This window comes from Erithacus rubecula (genome assembly GCF_903797595.1).
Source record: "Erithacus rubecula genome assembly, chromosome: 14".
NCBI lineage: Eukaryota > Metazoa > Chordata > Aves > Passeriformes > Muscicapidae > Erithacus > Erithacus rubecula.
The window spans coordinates 12,569,915-12,591,328 of record NC_136666.1 but is presented as its reverse complement, the minus strand read 5'-3'; the positions used below and the strand labels follow the sequence as shown (position 1 = coordinate 12,591,328).

Genomic DNA, 21,414 nt, shown 5'->3' with positions numbered 1-21,414 from the left:
ACGTGCACTTGTCATGTAGTAAAGGCAAAATCCTCAGACCCATGGCATCCATAGCCTACAGCTTGCACCAGTTTCATTAAAGGCTAGATCAGATCTCCTTGTATATCATAAATCATGGCATTCCACTTGGTTACAGCAACATGAGTTTTAATAGGTTTCTTTAACTGAAACAAGTTGCTAAGCCATACCCAATCCAATTTTCTGGTGAATGCACCACTCCTCCTTAGAGTGTCTAATGGTTAATTTAAGAAAAAGAGAGTTGCATTTGTAACTCTAATTCCCTTTGTTTCAGCTTCTAGCAACTAGATCTTATTATCCCTTTCTTCTTGGTATTAAAGAACCTCTTTGTAATAAGTATTACCTCAGTTATGGTCACCAGTCTTCTTTTGCATGCAGTGAACAGATAAAGCTCTTGGAATAGTGGAGGCCTAAAACCCTTCTCTCCAGTCTTCAAAACATTTCTCTTGTTCTCTTCTGTGATTTTTGATAAGTTAGGGTTTCTTTACAGTTTATTGAGTCCTCATCTTAAAGGGAAAAAAAAATCTAATACTTTAATATCTGTGGGAGTGCCCCTGTGCAGAAAGTAGTTTGATGACAAATATAGTTGTGAAGTTTGTTCAGAACCATACTGCTGCTCTCATTTTATGAGTTGCAGTGGCTGCCAAGATTTCCTTTTCAGTTTGTCCTTCAGCCCTTCAGGGATGAGGGCTGGGTGAAATGGGGCACACCTTTCTTTTTCTCCCAAGCTTTGTTTCCCAGTCCAACATGTGACACTTCGTTTTCACTGCCTTGCAAATGTCACATGCATCTGTTTCTTTGTGTAGTAAATCTCAAGATTTGCATAAGTAAATAGCTTTCAGGACTCTTGAAGCCACAACAATGCACAAACATGTTTGAAATTGTTGAACTAAAAATTATATTTGACTGCCTGCTGTGAATAAGGATTTAAGAGACCGAAAATTTTATTAATGATTTCAGTGTAGCATCTTCATACTGAGATGATTTGGATGACAGGTTAACCATGTATGCTGAAGTTTTGGGCCCTTGTTTCCAGCATGAGCTTCTCCTGATAGAGTTTGGACCACACTGCAGTGCCTTCATTCATCTGCAAAAATGGTGAAGAGCTCAGGTGTCCTGTGAGCAGGAAATTGTGAGATATCTCAGACTCCTCCAATGGCTCATTTTCATAAAGGATTTATTAAAGACACTTGACTCTCACTCAAAACCTGGTGTGATGTTATTTGGCAGTGTAAATGTATCTTCGTATTGGTACATGGGAAAAACAATTATAGAAACTAGACATGAAAAAATACAATATCACTACTGTTAAAGTTTTCTTACTAGGGGAAATACCACTGCTAATCTAATGATGGCATGTGCCCCTTTTTCTCCTGCCTTTCCAGCATCTATCTGTTGCTTTTTTTATCTCTTCCTGACAGAGTTAATCTAAGAGATGGTACCTTTAATGGTGCTCAGAAGGCACCTGTCACACATGGGACATTACAAGGTGTAACATAATGATGATAATCAGCCCCAGAACTGAACTGATGTGATAGTAAACCTGAAGCCTGTAGATTCCAACTTCCTCTAAAACCTGTCAGTTATCTTTAAACAGAAGAGCTGGACTGTAAAAAGAGCATAAAAAGAGCTTCATGTGATAGCTGCAAAATGGAAATAAATGCCTGGCTATTAAAAAGAATAGATGTCTATTATCCAAATTATTTCCAGGATATGGGAAAAAAAAATGTGGACTGTTTACAAGTCCACTTTAGCAAGACTCTAATTTAGACTCATTGTTCTTTATCAGTGCCAAATGTATGTAATCACATGTGTATGCAAATTATACTAACCCATATTATGATTTTGCTGGTAATTATTTCCAATTATTATTTAACTGTACATAGTCCTTTCCTTAAGCACTCCATGAAAATAAGATCTTTGAAAAAAAAAAAGAAAATACTTCAAAAGGAATAAATATTGTTCTGCAAGTTCAGCCTGTAACGTAATGTGCAAACCATTGGATTAAAAGCAGTGGGTATCACAGGTCAACTGCACTCACTAATCACTGCCTCAGCCAAAGAGATTGACTTTGTTGCTGGCTGGCTGCAGTAGGAATAGTAAATCACTTCATAGTCTTTATATTTATTCAGTTCACAGCTTGATCACTACTGTTTCACCTTTCCTCTGGAAAGCAGTAATGCTCTTTGCTTTGTCCAGGAAATAGAAATTGTTCATGGACTCTCCTCACTATTTGTTTTAAGTGATTGCAATACACCTTATGCCCACTGGTTCCTGAAATGAAGCACTTCCATAGCAGGAATATTTCTGTGGAAAATTGAGAGGGGGGACTTTTGCTTGTGGTTTTGGGGGTTTTTTAGACAGCCTCTGACAGACAATTGTGCTGCTGTATGCATTACAGTTTCTGTACTTTGTTATCTATGAAGACTGCCATAATATAACTTTGCAGGTAGAGCTGCAGGAAGGCATCTTGTGAAGGATGAGCCTCCTGGGATACTGATTGAATTACCACGCTAAACAGAATTGCTGTAACAAAAATGTTTAGCTAAATCTCTGTAGAAAAGGGTAACGTTCATTCAAATGCATTTTCAAAGGGAATCTTCTGAAATGGACAAAGTACCTAAATATGCCTTTGATGTAACTATTTATGCAGATGTAAGATGAAAAATAAGTGGTTTTTGACGTACTGTTTCAAGCTGTATGGGTTTAACTTTATTAAGAAAGAAAGTGATGTGTTAAATACTTACACCATTATGTCTTTGTGCCAAAGACACAAGTCTTTATGTCTAGAGCCAGGTCTGGAAAGATAGATTTGGATAAAAAATATGGGCCTATAGCAAAGAACTGCTGTGCTGAGGCTGTGGGACTGAGCATTTCTGTGGAAGGTACATGGAGATGTGGGCATGTCCTTCCTGGGGCAAATACCCTTCTCCATTGACTTCATTGGTTTGGGCTAATGTTTTAAAAAAGCAAAAGGCTGCTTCAAATATGAGCTACAGGCAGGTCTGCAACACCAAGTGGTGTAGTGTACCTGGTAATACATCCTTTTGTAGCAAATCACTAGATAAAAATAAGTTTAAATTTTCTGCTTTGATGGTGGGTGTTACTTCTCTAGTTGTTAGCCTAGTAAGTTCTGAGTTATAATTCAATGTGATTAGCAACATCTGGTTATGTGAGCTGGCTGCCTTGTAAAGAGGGAGAAATGGGTGTGTTTAGAAGTATTCTAGTTCACAAAATAGGGCTTAGAAGGTGCTGAATCCTTGCCTGAGTATATATTTCAGATCCTGTTAACAGCAAAACATGCTGCTATTAAACTATGAGATCAAAGGGGTTTGATAGTACTTTGTAAATCAGTGGCAAAAAAATGGAAGTACAAAAAATTGTTGCTAATTTAAGCCAGAGTTTTCAAAGCTATGTCACACATGCAGTAGCTTTTAAATGAGTATGTTCTACACATGCAATTAAGTGTTGGTTGGGGTGCAGCTAATGAAATACAAGCATTGCTTTTCACTTACATCCTCATGAGCATTCAGACTTTAATATATTATTGTGCTTAAGGCATGGTCTTCAAATGTGGGAGTGATGTTGCTGTCTATTAGTCTCAAAGATGGGAAAGCATGATATTGCCATAACATAAACACATCTTAAATCAGGTGTAAAAAATTTCAATTAGCTATTATTTTGAATGATAAATTGTAGTGTATCACATTTTCAAAATAAGAAAATAATAATAATTAATTAATCTGTTATATGTCATTATTTGGGGAGGAGGGGTGTGCTTCTTGATAAAAATACCTTTCAAGTAATTTCCCTTTGTAAAGAGGTTTCTCTGCCTTAGTATTTTAGTGTTTTTCCATCATTCTGACTAATTGACCTGAGAGCCACATTAAATTCATGCATTTGGAAGTGAGAGGGTGTGAAGATTGCATCCTTTTGGAACAGAGGCTAGGTGGCAATAACACTGTAACACTGTATATTAGGGCAGGTTTTTGTAGAGCTGGGGCCAGTTACATTTTCTAATATTTGACTGGAAGAGAATACAATTTCCAGTAGGTTCAGGTGGGCTGGCCTGGGTGTCAGCTGCTTGATGCTGTCTGAGACAAAGTGACAGAGAACATGGGCATTTACCACATGTGTCAGCAGCAGGTGAGCCAAACGCAGGAATCAGTTTATGTGGCAATGAATAAACATTCGTATATGTCTTTATGGAGATAGAGAGATAGATATGCTTATAATAAAATGGATTTTAATAATAATTAGATGGTTTTTAAGAATTATATGGAGCACATTGTGCTATTTGCATATTCAGACCGGGACTCCTACACTTTCTCAGGGATCATTAATAACTCCAGGCTAATAAAAGCATGCCCAAGGAGAAAGAACCATCCTTGCAGGACAGAGGCAGACCTGCACATGCCTCTGTTCTGTGGCCTTGGGCTTCTCTCCTGCAGGGTGTGGGAGTGCTGAGGCAGGAAAGAGCTGCTGTGTGAAACCCTGTACCTCACCCATGCTTGTGTCTTTATGGGGGAGCCCAGATATTCTTGCTTAAAGTCTGTCTCTGAAAGGCACCCCCTTTTCCTTGGGGCAGTGATAACCACAGCCAGTAACTCAAGGGAAACGGAGGACCCAGTACTCTCTGGGTGGGAAGGAAAACTTATCTATTAAATGTTTCCATGGGTTTTTTTATCACTCTTCCAGACCCTCAGAATATTTCAGTTTAGTAATACTTATTATCTGCTTCTACTTCGTTTCACCAACTAATGTGCATTGAAAATGTTAACTTATCCACTTGGGCTCACTGGAGCTTTATATACCATATGTATTTCTGTTAAAGTCTGAGCCTATTTTTATATTACTTCAGGTTTTCAATTAACCTTGCTTCCACATATTTCACAGCATTAAAAGTAGTTTAGTGTTAAACAGAACTCACATCTCCTCACACCTCCTCTCCTTCCCTCATAAAACATTAAAATGCAGCTTTTCTATACTGTATGAAACCTTGTGATGGCTGAGTTACGTAACCAATTTGATATTGGATTTACATTATTTTGAGGAAATAACACCAGTAGTGGTTTTCTAGTGTTTCATTCCACTGTTAGATGTACTAGCAGATGTTGCTACACTCTGCTGCATTTCCTCTTACTGAAGCACGAACATCAATTCAAGGTGGATAGGTGCAGTTTTTTGATGTATGCATTTACATCTAAAGAAATAAAAAATTAATATTACTGTTTTGGAAAAATATGTTAAATTCAATGCATTTGCATAGAAATAGATAAAGAGTAGAATCCTGAAGGAGAGTGAAAATGGTGAGAAATCTCATTCTTAATTATTATATTTGGTGTTACTGGATTTCTTCTTCTTTTTTGTGTCATGAAAATAATTTGCACAGACTAATGATGTGTAAATTAATGAGTATTTTATGATAATCTATTCAGTCAAGTTAAGGTGCTAAATTAAGCATTGGGTTCCTGCAGAATTTTTTAGGGCATTACCAGTGCAAGCACTAGTTTCTCTTTCTTATCTCTAAAGTTTTGAAAGTGTCAATGTTTGCTTGAGAATAATGTTCCTCTTGCTGAGACCTCTCTCTTTGTTGTACTGGATACCATCTGTGGAGTCATGACTACCAGCACAGATCCTTGTGATTTGCAATATAAATTTCATGTTAAGGGAATCAATTATGTCCTCTCAGCTGATTGTTTCCCTCTAAATGTGCATTTGGATGTCACTTGAGGATGTCTTTCTTAAAGCTTTTTCACTAAAATTTTTTGACCATTTTTCTCACTGTCACTCCTTACACTGTCAAAACAGTGTAAAATTTCATTTGAATCCTTAATATAAAAATACCTTCATTAAACAAAAAAAAAAAAAAAATCTATTCTCAATGTCTTAAGGTAGTTTACTTTCACTAAGCTTTCTGGACCATTAGTACCACAATTATTCTCAAGTTCTCTTTGCTTCTCAGGACTATAAATTTACCTTGTAGAAATCATAGCATCAGCTTTCTCAGAAATTGTAACAGCCATTTCTTTGACAATATTTTGAGGGCCTTGCTGCTGCCTCTGCTCAAAACTCTGTGCTGAAAAGCATCTGGATTGCCAGAAATGTGATATGCATCTTTCTAGCCTTATAGTGGGCTTGACCATGAAAATAATGGAAATTTAAGCCTGAATCACCAATTCTTCATGTCCTCACACTGAAATATATCCCATAAATATGAAATATTTCATATGTTTTTCCTCAAAGTACAAATCATGGTATTTTTCTGAGATAAAAAGCATAGTGGAACAAATATGTCCATATCTTTCAGCCAGTTCAGGTTTCATGTCTGAATATAAACCAAGTATTCAGAGACCTTTTGTTGATCTGCAATCATTTTTGAAGTGCTGGAACTTCATGATATAGTAAATTCATCCACTTGTCAAGTTCTATTCACCTGTGACAGACACATGAGAGTGTTAAATAAAGATCTACTTATGACTTGGTCTAGCAAGGGTGGAACACAACCAGCAACTTATTGTCTCTCCTCCCTTGGTCTCCTTGCACAAAAGCAAGTGATGTTCTTGAATTGATTGAGTTCAGCTTCTGCTTTCTCTCTGAATCTCCCAAAGCCACCAAGACCACTGTTCCTATAGATATTTCCTATAGATATTGCCAGCAGAGAAACCAAGCTGACCCCCTCCATGGCACAGACACTCTTTTTTCTCAATTCTATGAGTTATCTACCTACTGTAATTGAATCTTCACCACAGCCCTAATCTCCTCTTCAGCACCTTTGACTCATTCCTCAAAGCCTCTTCTCCCACCACATTTTCTGAGAAGGATCTTGACAATTTTTTCCCAGTGAGAACTGATAAACAAATGATCTTCATAAGTGCTCCCATCACTGGCTGCTCTGTTTCTGAAACAATCCTCTAGCCTGTCACAAGTTATAATGTTTGCCAACTGCTGTCCTCTGTTCACCCTCTTTATGCATTTCCCCATCTGATCCCCTTTTCCCTTCAATCTATCAGTCTTTTCTTTCTCTTTTTTTTTTTTTTTTTTTTTTTTTTTTCCCAATTTTCAAGCTTGCCTTAACCTTTCATTTATTCAAGATATCCCATTGTTTACCAACCTGTTGTTCTGAGGCTCTCATCCCTGAAAGATGGAACACAGTACAATCATTTACACCTAATTCCCACTCTTTGTAGTCAATGGGAACTGCTCAAACTAGTCTGTACTTTCTCCAGTCTAATCAGAGTGGGTACTCCACCTTTGACCCTGTGAGTCAATCAGCTTTTTTAACTTCAATAATCATACTGCAATGCTCTCCTCTTTTGGCTTCCATAGCACTACTCTCTCCTCCATGTGCTCCTTGGTGAATTTGCCTTCTCACATCTCCAGTTGTGGAGGTTACAGGGAAGCCAAAGAAAAAAAACCTTACACAACTCAAATAATGATGTTAGAAAAGTCATTTTCTCAGTTTCTTTTTTTGTTTTTTGTCTGTATTGTTTACTATCCATTGTTCTCAGGCGACTCTCCCTTTTTTTCAGCAGCTCGTTTGTCCTTTCTCCACTCTGTGTCGATTTCCCCCTCAACTCTTGTTTTCAAGGCATCACCTTTGTGCTTCCTCTGGAACACTTCAGATGCTTCTGCAAAGCTGGGTCTCCAAATTCCTCCTCAAAATGTGCCTTTACCAGGTTCCCCACAGAAAATCCTGCTTGTCATAATGGCTATTATCTCTTTTCCCCTCTTACTTCATACTGACCTATTGCCTTTTGTCCTCAGTCTGCTGTACAAATTCTGAGGAGTTTCCACCGTGCATTTAGGGAGGGCTGGTGCCATGGAGTCTCAGAGGGGCTGTGGCAAAGAGCAGTGAAGGGAGCACTAAAGGCCAGGAGCAGTTGAAGTCTTGGCTGTACCCCTGCAGAATGGGCCTGGCACACTATTCTAGCAGTTAATATTTTTGGCACAAATGCGGATATGGAAACTTTGTCCATGTCCAGATGTGCATACAGAGAGCTGCCAAAACAGAGCAGTATGTACTGTAACGTGCTGTTTTCATACCTACAAAGAGATGCAAGTCCTTACCTTGGAAAAAGTGAAATGCTGAATAAACTCTGGGATCAGCAGCTATGCTTCTGGGGTGCTTAACCAGATAAGTCATTCCCTCCAGCACCCTTTCATTGTAATCTCCCTCCAAAGATATTAAAAATACAGAAACCTTTACCAGGTTGTGGTTGATCTAATTTATAAAACATTTTCTGGATATTAAAAGCTAGTGCAATGCACTTTTAGCTTTTAAATTGTGTTAAATATACTGTAAACTCCCTGAAAGAACCTTTCATTGAAGATTATTGGATGAAGATTTGAAGATTAAAGTGTCTAGATTAAAGATTAATGTGAAGTGCACTGGGATATTGTTTGATGTATAAGGAGCTCTATAGTATATTTATCATGCACTTTTCAAAGCTGCCTGGGGGAATTAGACACCCAGTTTCCTACATGTCTTTGAAAATCTCACTCTAAGGAATTTGTTGTTAGATAGTGAAAATGGTAATATTTTCATTGGGAGCTTGAGTCAAAGAAGAAAGATGTGGAGACCCTCTGTATTCATCTAGGGCTTGATAATGACTCTTTACGGGTTTTTTTATTGTTTTGAATTTTCTCTGTCATTGTAGAGACAGCTTGAGTGCTGCAAGATCATAAAACTGGTCTGACCCAAGAACACTGCTCCACCTGCCTATGTATTTCTTGTCATTAATCCCATTTCTTCTTTGCTCTCACTTCAAGATAGATTTTGTGTTCTCCTAAAGATAAGTAATTTAAACAGTGTATAACATAATCATAGAAACATTAATGAAACAAATGTATACATGTACATATCTGTATTTATAGAAACATATGCAAATTTATGCAAAAATAATTATGTTATACATGTATTTTTTTAAATAATCCTTTTTCTGGATTTTTTCTTAGTCGATTTTTTTGTCAAGAAACAGAAGTAATTTAATGAAAGAAACCCTCCACATATGGTAGAAATTACAAGTTTTCTTGTTCCTGAAGTGGTGCAATACAAATAAGCTGTTAAACGCCAACTCTGAATGTTATTTTTCAGATGTTAAGAGAGATAGTCCTGTACTAAAACTATTAGGAGGCAAATTTATTTGAACTTCAAAACCCCTTTGATCTGAAAGGAAAATGAACTGTGTATGAGTTGTACGCTTCGTTAATTTAGGGTTGGCCAATTTTGTGCATTTTTGTTTGCTTGCTTTTTTCCAGGAGGCGTTCTTCTATTGAAGTTTATTAAAACTAATTCTGCAATACACTGTTATTTTTTTCTGGTAAAATCTGTTGGATTGCTTTCATGAAAGGACAGTTTTTCTGCAGAAAGTACCCTCTGAGAATCAGTATTGAGGTTCACAGGTACTTGAAAAGTCAATGTGCAGGTGTGTTGCTATTGTAGTGGTCTTATCATTAAACCTGCAGTAGGCATTGCTAAAATAAGGTTTTCACGGGTACTGGCTAAGTGTGATTAAAAATAATCATCTGTCTGATGAATATTTTCCTCTGACTTTTGGCAGGATAGCCCATCTGAAATTGTGCCAGAGTTTGCAGGAACACTGATGCCAGCAATTTAAGGATCTTCACATTCTGTCTCAGTGGTAAGTTCTAAAGATGCCATAGTAAATCATGTTAGAATATTAGTGTCTGTTATGTTACACTAAAATTGAATCTGTGTGAAAAATTAAGCACTTCCCCTTGACCAATACAATGATAGAGAGATAATAAGAACATATATTGATCTATGAGAGATGGAGCTCAGCAGCTCAGAACACAAGTTCTGAGCAATTTTCGTCAGACTAAAATCAAAAGGGCTTTTTTATTGTCCTCTCTACTAATGTAACTGCTCTCAGAAGGTTTGACATTGTGCATTTCAGAGAATGTAACCATTGGGCAGACTCCAAAGTGAAAGTAAAATGCACAAAAAGGAAATCCAGTGGCTTCTTCTTGCTGAAAACAAAGCAATAAGTTGTAAAACTGCAAACTACTTTTCTAATACTCTCTCTGTTGTAATTAGCCTGATTCATCAAACCTTGAGTCAGATTTTCAAATACTGCTGTGGAGAAATTTGTAGGGAGACATAATCTATGCATCTTGATGCACAGAAGTCCTGCTGCAGAGATAATTTCCCAATTTTTGTGAAAGCGAGGGAAGAGAAGATAGCTGAATCCTGCTGTCCTTCTGTATCATTTGAACAGACCTTCTGTGTGGTAGCTGGGTGGAGCAGAGTAGTTCTTTAACTGGGACTCGTGTTGGTGCCTAGGTGCTCATCTTTTTCAGGAAGAAAGGCCTAATTTTATATTATTTGTGATGATATTGTTGGTCAAAATGAGTGTTTTGGGCCCTGGGGAGGTAGGAGGCTTGGGAAGTCACCCCACTCTGGGTGACTCTCCTGCACACAGCAGCCCTTGGACTCATCACTGGAATACAGATGTCAAGTGCCATCACTTCCAAGTCCTTACAGTTACAGGCTATTGAAGTATATATTTTTTGAATTAGATTACACTGCAAAAGCAAGAACTCTTCTGACATGGAAACATTCCTCTAGCAATTTATTATCATGAACCAAAAACTTCAATAAAATTACTGCTTCAGTTTAAAGATGAATTCAACAACAATAGCATTCCTATTCAGTCATGCTCTATTCATACAAAAAATGAGCATGGTGCTATGTTATCATGAATTCTCAAGACAGATTACAATTCATTATTGCTGGGTGACTTTTATAATGTGGGTATGTGATTCTAATAAAGGACAGTATCTCCCTCAGAGCATACTGTTCTAGCAATGTTCTTTATTAGAAATAAAAGAATACAGCATTCATATCATGTTACTTGATCACATAACCAGTGTGCAGAACAACAAATTATCAAGGCAGTTTTGTAAGGAAATAATATGATCCTAACAACACTATTCTTAACTTTTCAAATTCTTTTTTGACATTACTAAATGTATAAGCACTTTGACTTATAGAGCTGAAAGTCAATGCTGTTCTGACAGACAGAATTCATGAAAGCCAGAAGTGACTGGACTAAACTATTAGATCTTTTTTCCCTGAAAAAAAAGCAAGGCAGTAATGACCTAGCAAAGGAGAATAAGAGAGCTGCATTTGTTGTCTCTTAGCTGAGGCAAATGAAAATCCATTATAAGTCATCTGAGGCCCAATCCTATGACAAAACTCCCATTCACCTCAGCAAGAGCCACTCAGGTAATGGACATTTAAGCACTACAAACTATAACTGGGTTAGATAAAGTCCTTTAGGATCTAGGAGAAAAAATTGGTGGACTAGAAAGACACACAGGGAGAGAAAAGGAGGAACTTCCATGTTCATGTTATCAGTAAATACACAGCATATGTTTCAGAAGGAGCAATGACCTTCAGGGCACACAGATGACCAGCTCACTTGTTGAACTGTTATGGAGTTTAAAAATAGTTCAATATTCTGTGCAATTAAAGGAAAGTGTGTATATGGACATCTGTTAAATGAGGAAAAGAGAGAGTGCTCCTTCTTCCTGCCTTTATTTGACCATCCCTTCACACTTCATTTCAGCCTTTATATGGGTTTTGTGTTCATACTTTATTATATTTTCTTGAGGCAAGAAAGATTTTCAATGAGAAGTTGATGAATGTCCATATTAAATTGGATCCCTTTTTTAATTAAGTTCATCTAAATTTAATTTTGCAATTTTACTTCAGTAAACTCATCTGACTCCAGATGTTGAATGTGATTTTTCTATTCCTTCTCTCACATAATTTTACCTGTAAAAGATTTATGACTTAGAGAGGCATTTCTAAACACTTTTGAGTGTTTTTAGCATGTGTTTCCTGAGTGGCTGGTACACATGACCAATTAGCATCCAAAAATATCACTCTGCACCCAGGCCTTTTTTCAATAGTGTATTAATTTTATTACTTGAACTGTAAACAAATAATCACCTTTTAAAAAAGCATTGCCAATGCATTTAAAATGATAAAGGGATATTGAATTTTACATATCTTTTAAAAGTGAAAGAGAAGTCTTCAGAAGCTACAGGATTCCATAAGAAAAAATATAAGAACTACTCACTTTGATTAAAGGCAATTCCAAACAATTTGGGGGTTGGACTCTTCTTTCATTACAGCTGTAGTGGTAAATTGTTTGGAGCATATTATTTGGACTTTGTAAGTGTGGGAAACATGTACTGAAGTGCCTATTGGTCTTAAAGGTTTAAGATTTACTAATTTTTTAAGATTTACTCATTTCACTAACAAGAGCAAAGGAATTGCAGATTTAACTGTCACTGCATACTTTTGATATTCTGTCATGGCTTTTGGATCAGTGTGAATGGCTCTAATTTTAAGAATTACCCAGAATCCACTCCTTAAATCTGGACATATCTAATAACTGTGTATGTGACACATACAAGGCATTGTATCATGAAGGCTCTGCTTCTCATCAAAGAAACAGATACCCCAGTTAAACTTTCAGATGATACTAAAAAGAGAATAGTCCAATTGTAAAAAACAGGGTGGTTGTATTCTTTTTTTTTTTTTTTCCTTCAAAATGAAATCACTTTCCTTGAGAGTTTTTCTGGTGTAAGTCTCTTGATATATTATTTTGAAATATTTAACTGTGAAGTCAATAAATCCAATTTTGAACATTTGTGCCAGTTCAAGGCTCATGGGATGCAAACTGCTGGGGGTGTGATTGGCAATGTGCTACTCCAGATTTGTTTGGAGATTTCTTCAGAACAAGGGGAGTTCCCAGAACCAAGCAGCAGCAATGCTAATGTGAATCAACTTCTCTAGTTTCTCCTTTCATATTCCTCCAAGCCTCCAGAATAGTACTTGGCTCTGAGTGAAGGATTTGAGGAGGTGTTGTTATTGCTGTGGTCCGTGTGTTGGGGAAGGGAAGCAGGGAGTGACCAGCTGGCAGATGTCAGTGGCCACTCTGTACAGCTGTGTCTGGAATGATTTTCCATAGGCACTGGGGGAAGGCAGCTGAAGGGAACTTCTCAGGCAGAGCAAGACCATAAACCCTGGAAATCTGGCTCTTCTTTTGTGCTCAGATCATATCTTTCTGGTGAAAGAATGACCTAGTGAAAATCTCACCTCTGTGAGTGTTAGATTTCAGCATCTTTCTCATAATGTATTTTACTACCTTTATATTAATTCATCTGTGTTTCCTAAAAGGACTTTTCTCCATTCATCAGTAGGAGGTGTGATTTTCTCATTTTTCTAGCAAAAGAAAGAACATAGCAATCCTCCATTGGGTGAAATACTTCTGAGCTTAAAAGGCTTCATGTGTAAATCTGGATGGGACCCAAAGAAGGAGCCACTTAGAAATTACAAAATGACACATTTTATGTTATTGTTAAATTGTGGAGATTTTTCTGTATATTTGCTGAGATTGTAAGCATCCAGGGTGTTTTCAAAGACACTAGAGAAGGGGATGTTAAACCTCCATGGTCTCAAGAATTCCTAATGACTGCCTGCCAATACAGCTGGATCCCGCAGGGTAATGGGGGGAATGCCTACCATGTAAATATAAAGGGGGTTATTTAGGAGACCCAGTGAGCTGTGAATTATTGCCTAGGTTGTCACACAAAAAAAAAAAAAAAAAAAAAAAAAGGAAAATGAGTTGTGAAGAAGAAAGAACGTGTGCTGAGTTCTGAATAGCTTTGTAAGACTTTTTCTGAGATAGATGGGGAAACTTATATACACTCTCTGCAGAAAGAGATATCTGTTCTGTCAGATTGCAGATGCATCAGCCACCCAGATTACTGTGAAAAACCTATTAAAGAAACAAAACTGGGTTATTTTTATGCCTGAAAAATGCATGAATCAGAAGAAAATAATATTAGTTCAATAAGTGAATTTAAGATGTTTGTGGATCTGGTTTCTGGTGAAGTCAGGGCGAATGTTTCCACTGCACTTAGTAGGACCTGGCCTGGGCCCTTGGAGATTAGAGAGTTAAGACTTTAAGCAGAGGTAGTAGGGACCTTCTAAGCCTGGTTGTATTGTGCATCATTAACACAAAATAATTGAAATTACAAATTTGGAAATACTTTTTTAAAATGTCACTTAATGTGCTGAAGCTCATAATCTGTATCCCAAATCAATAGTCTGAAATTCTACACTGGGCACTTGTGTAATATTACATATATACAAATATTTATTTTTTTTAATGGGAAGAATTTCATCTAAATCGTGAAACTCATCTTTCTGTTCACTTCAACTTCTTTGTCACTATTGAGGCAAAACCCCTATGGTAGTAAGATCTAAACAGGACACTGTATTTATTATATGAAAGTCAGACAATCTATATTTTTTGTTCCATTACATGGTAACTGGAACTTGCTTCCTCTCAGCATTGTGTCTGTTTAAATGGAGCTTGTGGGTTTGGAAGAATGGTGACAGAAAGAGCATTTGAAAAGAAGGAAACTTATGGCAGCTGTGTTAAGTTTTTGCAGCTACTTCCTTTAAGCAGATCTGGCTAGGAATAACATCTTGGTTTTCAAAATTCCAGCTCTTCTATTTTTTAAAATCCCACTTTCAGTAAAATGAATAAAATTTTATGCAAACAAAGACTGAATAAAAGGGGAAGACTAAGAGCACAGAATACTAAGAAAAGAGTATTTCTCAAGGAGTTGATCTTTTTCAAGAGAAAGAAGTTTGATATTTCATTGCTGAAAATGAACAGCTGAAATTAACAGAAAAAGTAAATGGTTTTTTATCTACAAGTGAAGGTGGAGTAGAATTCTTAAGATCTCTCAGTAATTGCTGTTAAGAACTTTCCCTCCTGAGCTGAGTGGTTCTAAATTAAATTGTTTTTCAATATGAATAAGATTTTCTTATCAGTTAGCTTACATATAATCAACCTAAACACAGTTTTAGAAAGAGATGAACCATGTCAGTGTATTTCCCAAGATGAGAAATTAATACCTAATGAACTTCATTCTTCCAAGATAAAAAATAATGCATTACTTTAATGTTTATTCCTGGTGATTCTGTTAAGTAGTGGTTATGGTGTAGGTTCTCATTAGACAGAGAATGTTCACCAAATTATATATAAACATACTGACACTTCTTGTAAGTAGTGAAATATCCCCAAATATCTTAAAAGATTTTACCAATAGAGATTTTACCAATAGAACCGTTTGAGAATATCAAAATGTAATTAAAGGTGACAAATTAGATCATTCAGAAAAGATTTGGTTTTGAAGAAAATCAATGGTTTTCAAACCATTGAAGTATGCACATATATTTGAACCATTGCCTTATTTTTTCTAGGTTTCACCTGGCAAAGTTAAATGTGAAACTGTAGTCTGAAAGTAAACCCAAGCCCCAGGGAGGAGGGAGAGATTTGTAGTAAGATAAAGTGAGGTAGTGCAGAGGATTTGGCATTAAGCTGAGTTCCATTTCCTCCAAGTAGGCTGTGAGATGACAGCCCAAACTCCATGAGAGATCTTGGAAGGGTCTGCAGGCAACTGTTTGGGTGCCTTCCAGGGAGTGAGGAATAGTGCTTTCCTGGTAAAAGAAATATAAAATAGGGTATTTGGAAAAGAGTATAATATAAAGTCAGGTCAGTAAACATTTTACATGACACTGGTGCTTTGTGACTATGTGTTACATGGGCAGGTAGTATCACTGCAGAAACAATTCTCCCTCTTTACCAAGGTCTGAGCTAATGGCTCATTGGATTTCCATGTCATGGAGTGATGGGATGATACTGCATTCTGTAAAAATGGAATCACTCTTCATTCATGAGAATTAATAGTACACAGTACAATCAACTCATGAATCAGTTTCTTTATTTTCTTTCTTAATAAATGTTCATAGTCAAAATGCAAACAGTAAGTAGTAATTTAAAACAAACAAACAAAAAACCCCAAAGAAACGAACAAAAAAAAACCCACAAAAACCCTACTAGTCCTTCAATTGTATCTGTTACATGCTAGTGCAGAATTACTAATGAGAACATGTTTAGGTATAAATAAATCTTTTATCCTCATTATAACTCCACTGTGTTCCTACAGTGAAGTCATCCACACAGAGCTGATTATGGGTTGAAAGCCTCAATAGCCTCTTTTATTTATAATAAATATTGCATACTAATGTTAACAATGTCATTGTGCAGTGTCTCAATGGAGGATTATGACTTCATGTAATGTTAGCTTGATGTCTCTCCTCTCCTGTAATGGAGTCAATTTTCCTTACAAAGGAGATGAGGATCACTTATTCACAAACCTTGTAACAAATATTCTGTGTACGTACTGTGTTAACCCAATATTTAGGTGGCACAGTGAAGCTCAAAGACAGGAAATGCAGAGTTGAACTTCAGTGCTTAATCTTAATTTACCCCTGTGGTGTTCACTGATATGCACTTTAGACATCTCTATTTTCCCCCATATATTTGAAATGTGAATTACTGCATTTTTAGGTGTAATTCCACAAATAGGTGTGTGGAATATTCCTAAAATGTGTGTGATTATAAATCACAGAATCATAAACCTGATGTTGTGGCACACAGCTCAGTGCAAAGAGAGGATGAGATGTATTTATATTAATGAGCAAAGAGAAAGTCAATCTTCCATCAGCTACCAGAGACAAACAGCACTCTGGGGAATAGGGACCCATCTCAGCTCTTAGGCACATGCTCAACCTCAATTATGGCATCAGAAAAATCTTCAGCACTGTGGAGAAAAAGCAACTCATGCATTGGCATTAAGACTCATATTTATATAATAAAGCAAAATCTTGAGTAAACTCTAGCACAGCCATTTGATGCATGTATAGAGATATCGTGTAATATTAACATAATACAATTGGATGCTTAGCTCCTGAATGCCTTCACAATAATTTATCTGAATGCTCATGAGGGAAGTTCAGGCTAAGATGAAAGGCATAAATCCACCTAACAGCTAACAAATAATTCACATTAACTGAGGACATGTACAGAATGCAGGATTTTATGATAACTAAAGGGCAGAATATTGCAGCTCTTGTCAAAATACCAGCTCATAGTAGTGCAAGGCTGCAACTTAATATAAACAATTAAATTAAACAAGAGTTACTTAAAACAGAATTCAAGTAGAAATGGGAACCTTTTTATTCACATAGGACATCTGTGGTAGGAAACAATTTCATAATCAATTCTATCATGCCAGTTTTTCACATCTGTACAAAAAATAGATGTCACATTGCATAGACCAGTGCAGGTATTGAAAATACAGAGAGATTTCTTGCAGAGAAAAGAATGTTTGATATTTGACAGACTTATTTCTCACCTAAACTAGATTCATGTCTATATTTTTATTAGAGTATCACTTTTAACTGCAGTATAGTCCTGCCTGGTTTGTCCAGAGATCTCACAACATGGTGATTTTTTTAATCTATGTTACAAATATGTTTTTCAAGAGTTATTATTTAGATTATTTATTTTAGGAACTGCTAGCTAGGTTGTCTTCTTTCTGTCAATATAAATTTGGAGGTATTCCACCCATGGCAGAAGTCAACTTCACATTTACACCACTGTATCTATAAAAGATTAAGCATTTACCCTCTGGTCTGTTTTCTAAATTTAATTGCATGTTCATAATTTTATTTTGAATTTTCTTCTATTTTCATATTAGTGTGTACTAATTATGAATAATTTTAAACTACAGAATTGTGTGGTGGAATGAATAAAAGAGACAATATGTACATGACACCCTGTGGCTGGAAGAGATGATGGGCTCATGTGTGCACGAAGGAAATTGGTTAGGAATTACCTGATATTTTTGCCTGTAGTCAGTGGAGTGACAAGAGCACAGGGTTGGAATGAGTGGGAAAGGAGGGGAGCAGCAAACAGATGTAGTTCCAGCTGATTGACAAGGTAACATTTCAGGGGAGGTGTGTGATGTTTTTGATGCTCTGGTAGCACAGATGTGTTCATTGGTGGAATTTGTTACCTCTGTGTTGCTAGCTCAGCTAAAAAAAAAAAAGCAGACTTTTTAAAAATTAACTCCAAAAAGACAGGCCTTTGAGCAGAGTTCTCTGTAGGATCTGTGGAGACCTAAAGTTTCAATTCCCTCTGTCTCAATTCTGTGTCCCTTTAGCTCAGTGGGGCTGTTCACCTGGTCAGTCAGTCCCAGTGTTTGATCACAGCATTTTATGACTCTGCCCTCACTGCAGGAGGGCTCAGGCACAACAGTGCTGCAGTTTTGGCATGGGGTAAATAACCAGACAAGTGTGAGGCTCCCTACATCAGCCATCTTCACAGCAAAATAAATTCCAGAGGGATTTCCCTTCAAACTTCACAAATACCTGCTGAATCATGTAACAGCCCAGCACAAAAGCTGCAGAATTGAGAATTAAAAATGAGTGAAAATGGGCATTTTTGCTGAGATCATATTCCCAGTTTATGGGATGCAGTTCTAACTGGACTTCCACCTCTTGTAACTAACAGGGGCCAAAAGCTCCTTCTGAATCTCTGGGGAATTCTCAGCTTCCCTCTGGCCATGGTGGACACTCCTGCAGGAGCCTCCATGAGCAGCCCCAGAGCTCTGGCCACTGCTGGAGGCCAGTGAAGGATGGTCATTCCCTCCCCTCTCTCACCTGGGCACACATTACAGCCTCTGCAGTGAGAGCCACACATCAAAGGAAAACTGCTAATTAGCCTCATGTTCAATTATATACCAAAAAATTGCCTGAAAATTGATGTTCCAAAAAAAAAAAAAAAAAAAGAAAAAAAAACAACCACCAAAAAACACTAGTTCAAAATTTGCTCTCACTATGCTCGTTACAAAAATCCTCCAAAAGTTGTCTCTTGAATAAATAAACCTTTACTTGCATGAATTAAGGACCAATATTTAGATTCCAGTTCAACATGCAGGAGAAATTTGGCAAATCTAATGTTTTCAAATCAATTTCGTATGTGTTATGTGAAGAATGTCAGTGGAAAGGTTGCATTTTAATTTTTCTTCTTTAAAAATGTAAAGGAGAAAGAAGAAAGTTGGCTTTGATAAACAGAAAAACAGTGCTTTAAATAGCTAGGGCAGTGATAAGGCAAAGAGCTTATAAATAAATGAGGTGTAAAAGGGATTTTTTCTTTAAACTCTAAATGAAAGTTGTGTATTCATCAGAACAGCTTTAAATTTTGCAAAATATTTTACAGTTTTTATATACAGCAATATATTTTACAGTTTGAGTAAGAAGCAGAGAGTCTTGCCATATTAGAATATGTACAACATCTCTGCAAAGAAGACAAAAGCAATATCTAAAGCACTTTCACCTTGACTAAAGAAATTCTATAATATTGAAGTAATTTTGATTTTGCCACAATGAAAGGACTCTGGCATCTGGAGTTTGATCAAACTGTTCTGTTGGCTGGGAGGTTTCCCTTTCAACTCTGTTTGATGTGATATTCGATTAATGTCGCCAAAATATTTTATGCCAAGTATTGCTATTAAATCTTTTATATTGCAGAGAGTTTTGTCAACAGACACGCAAGAATTGGGTGTTAAGTGGAGTTAATCATTGAATTTAGAGAAGGTAAACACTGGGGGAGTTCTTTCCTTGTATCAAATAAACCACCATACAAGCTTCAGCCATTTCTATAATTATCACCCCATTTTCAGAATACTGTAGGTAAAATATCAAATCTGTCTCTCCCTCTGATCTCTATTCATATATTTCTTGTAAAACCTATTAGAAGAAATAGATAATTAAAATAGAAAAAGCCATATATTTGCTGCAGCTGCTTGTGTATTGAATCTTTTGAAGTTTTCTTTAAGCAATTATATCCGAGCACTTCTTTTGGGAGCCTAAGAAACAACATAGAAATAGTTGTTTTCCGACTCTTTCAATTCTTTGTAAATACTATATAACATTATAATGAAAGATAAAATTCATGTAGCCTTTGAAAAACAAATTTTAAAAGGAAAAGGGATTTCCATAGAAAAAAGTAATGTTCTGCCTTTTTCCCTGTAGCCTCCAGCATGTCCAAAACAGTGACTTTTTAAATGGTATTTTTAATTGGTGTTTGTGGTTTCATTTGACTATTTTATTTGCATGGTAAATGTAGGCATCCCTTAAATTGTAAATATATATATAGCATTTCTTAAAAGGTAAATATATATGGCAGAGGTGTGGTTCAGTGTTTTTGTTGTTACTCAGGTGTGTGTAATCCCTGAGCACAGATGAGCCCAGTAATGGGAGCTGCTATTTGCAGCCATTTGGCAAGTGATCCCTTCCCATACCAAAGAGGAGAAGTAAGGGCAAAGCTGCACATGGGTTATACTGAGTAATGTTTAGCAGATTTTCCTGTGGTGTTACTGAAACTCTAGCTTATAATTCTGACAGCAAGATCTACGCTCCATCACCAAAAGCAGTGAGGTGTGGTAGTCAATTGTGGTTGGGATGTGGGAGAGAAAATCTGTGACACAATCCAAGATAAGAAATAGTTCATAGCCTGACAAGAGGGCAGCTCTTGGTACCTAATGAAGCTATAGTTCCTAATGAGCTTGTCCTCCTGAACCATTGAGGATAATGGATCTATGCAATTCTGGAGTCCTTTCCCCATTTCAGAGCCCAGGCCCAACTGGGAGGCTCTGTGACATTTAAGGATGACTGCCATTTTCCATTGCTGACGCTTCACTTAAAATGATTTGTCCTTGTGTTTCTTATTTTCCATAGTAATCACTGCCATAACTCTGTGTCCAGTGGCATTTGACTGTGAAAGTGACACTCACACCAGGGAAAATGTCTGGGAAAGGAGCAGAGAGCAGACAACACATGGCAACTGTTGCTCGAGTAGCATCATCCCTGGTGGGTCTGCAGCACTTACCCCAAAAAAACAACAAAAACTTGAGCAAGAATTCAAGCTGTTCACCAGGATCAGCTGCAGGCCAGTGCTGCTCTGCATTTGGAATGAGGTGTTAGGTAGTGTCCTGTCTTCCTGAACACCTGTCAGATGAGGAGGGCAGGAGTGCCAGGTGGGATCTCAGGGTACAACCCCTCACTGGAGCTGGTGCTCATTGCCTTTCTTTGGCTGGGCTGATGGCTCCTTGATACAGCTGGCAGTGCAGCACAAAAATCACAGTATGGATGCCACAAGTCTTACAGGAACTGCTCTGTGGATGCTACATAAGAGTTTTACAGGAACTCTAATCTGGCAGCACCCCAAAATATAAATTTTCCCCACTAGTGGCTTTGGCTGCTGCTGTTCCTGCTGTGACTATAACCAGCACCAAACCTGACAGAGCCTGCACCTGCCAGCTCACCATGCAGCCCAGAGGAAGGTCAGGCAAGGAGTAATCCCTCTAAGACCTTGTTTAAGATATTTCTGTGCCACTTAATGGCTCCCTGGATATGATAGAAAAGATTTAACA

General features: G+C 37.1%; 1 protein-coding gene across 1 annotated transcript in view; it reads left to right on the top strand.

Annotated features, from left to right (window-relative positions):
- SEMA6D (semaphorin 6D) overlaps positions 1–21,414 on the top strand; it is a 204,993-nt gene that overhangs the window by 67,153 nt on the left and 116,426 nt on the right. Inside the window, exon 2 of the mRNA XM_079317685.1 lies at positions 9,582–9,662. The gene's annotated coding sequence lies outside the window, so the exon portion shown is untranslated. The remainder of the gene's footprint in view (positions 1–9,581; positions 9,663–21,414) is intronic.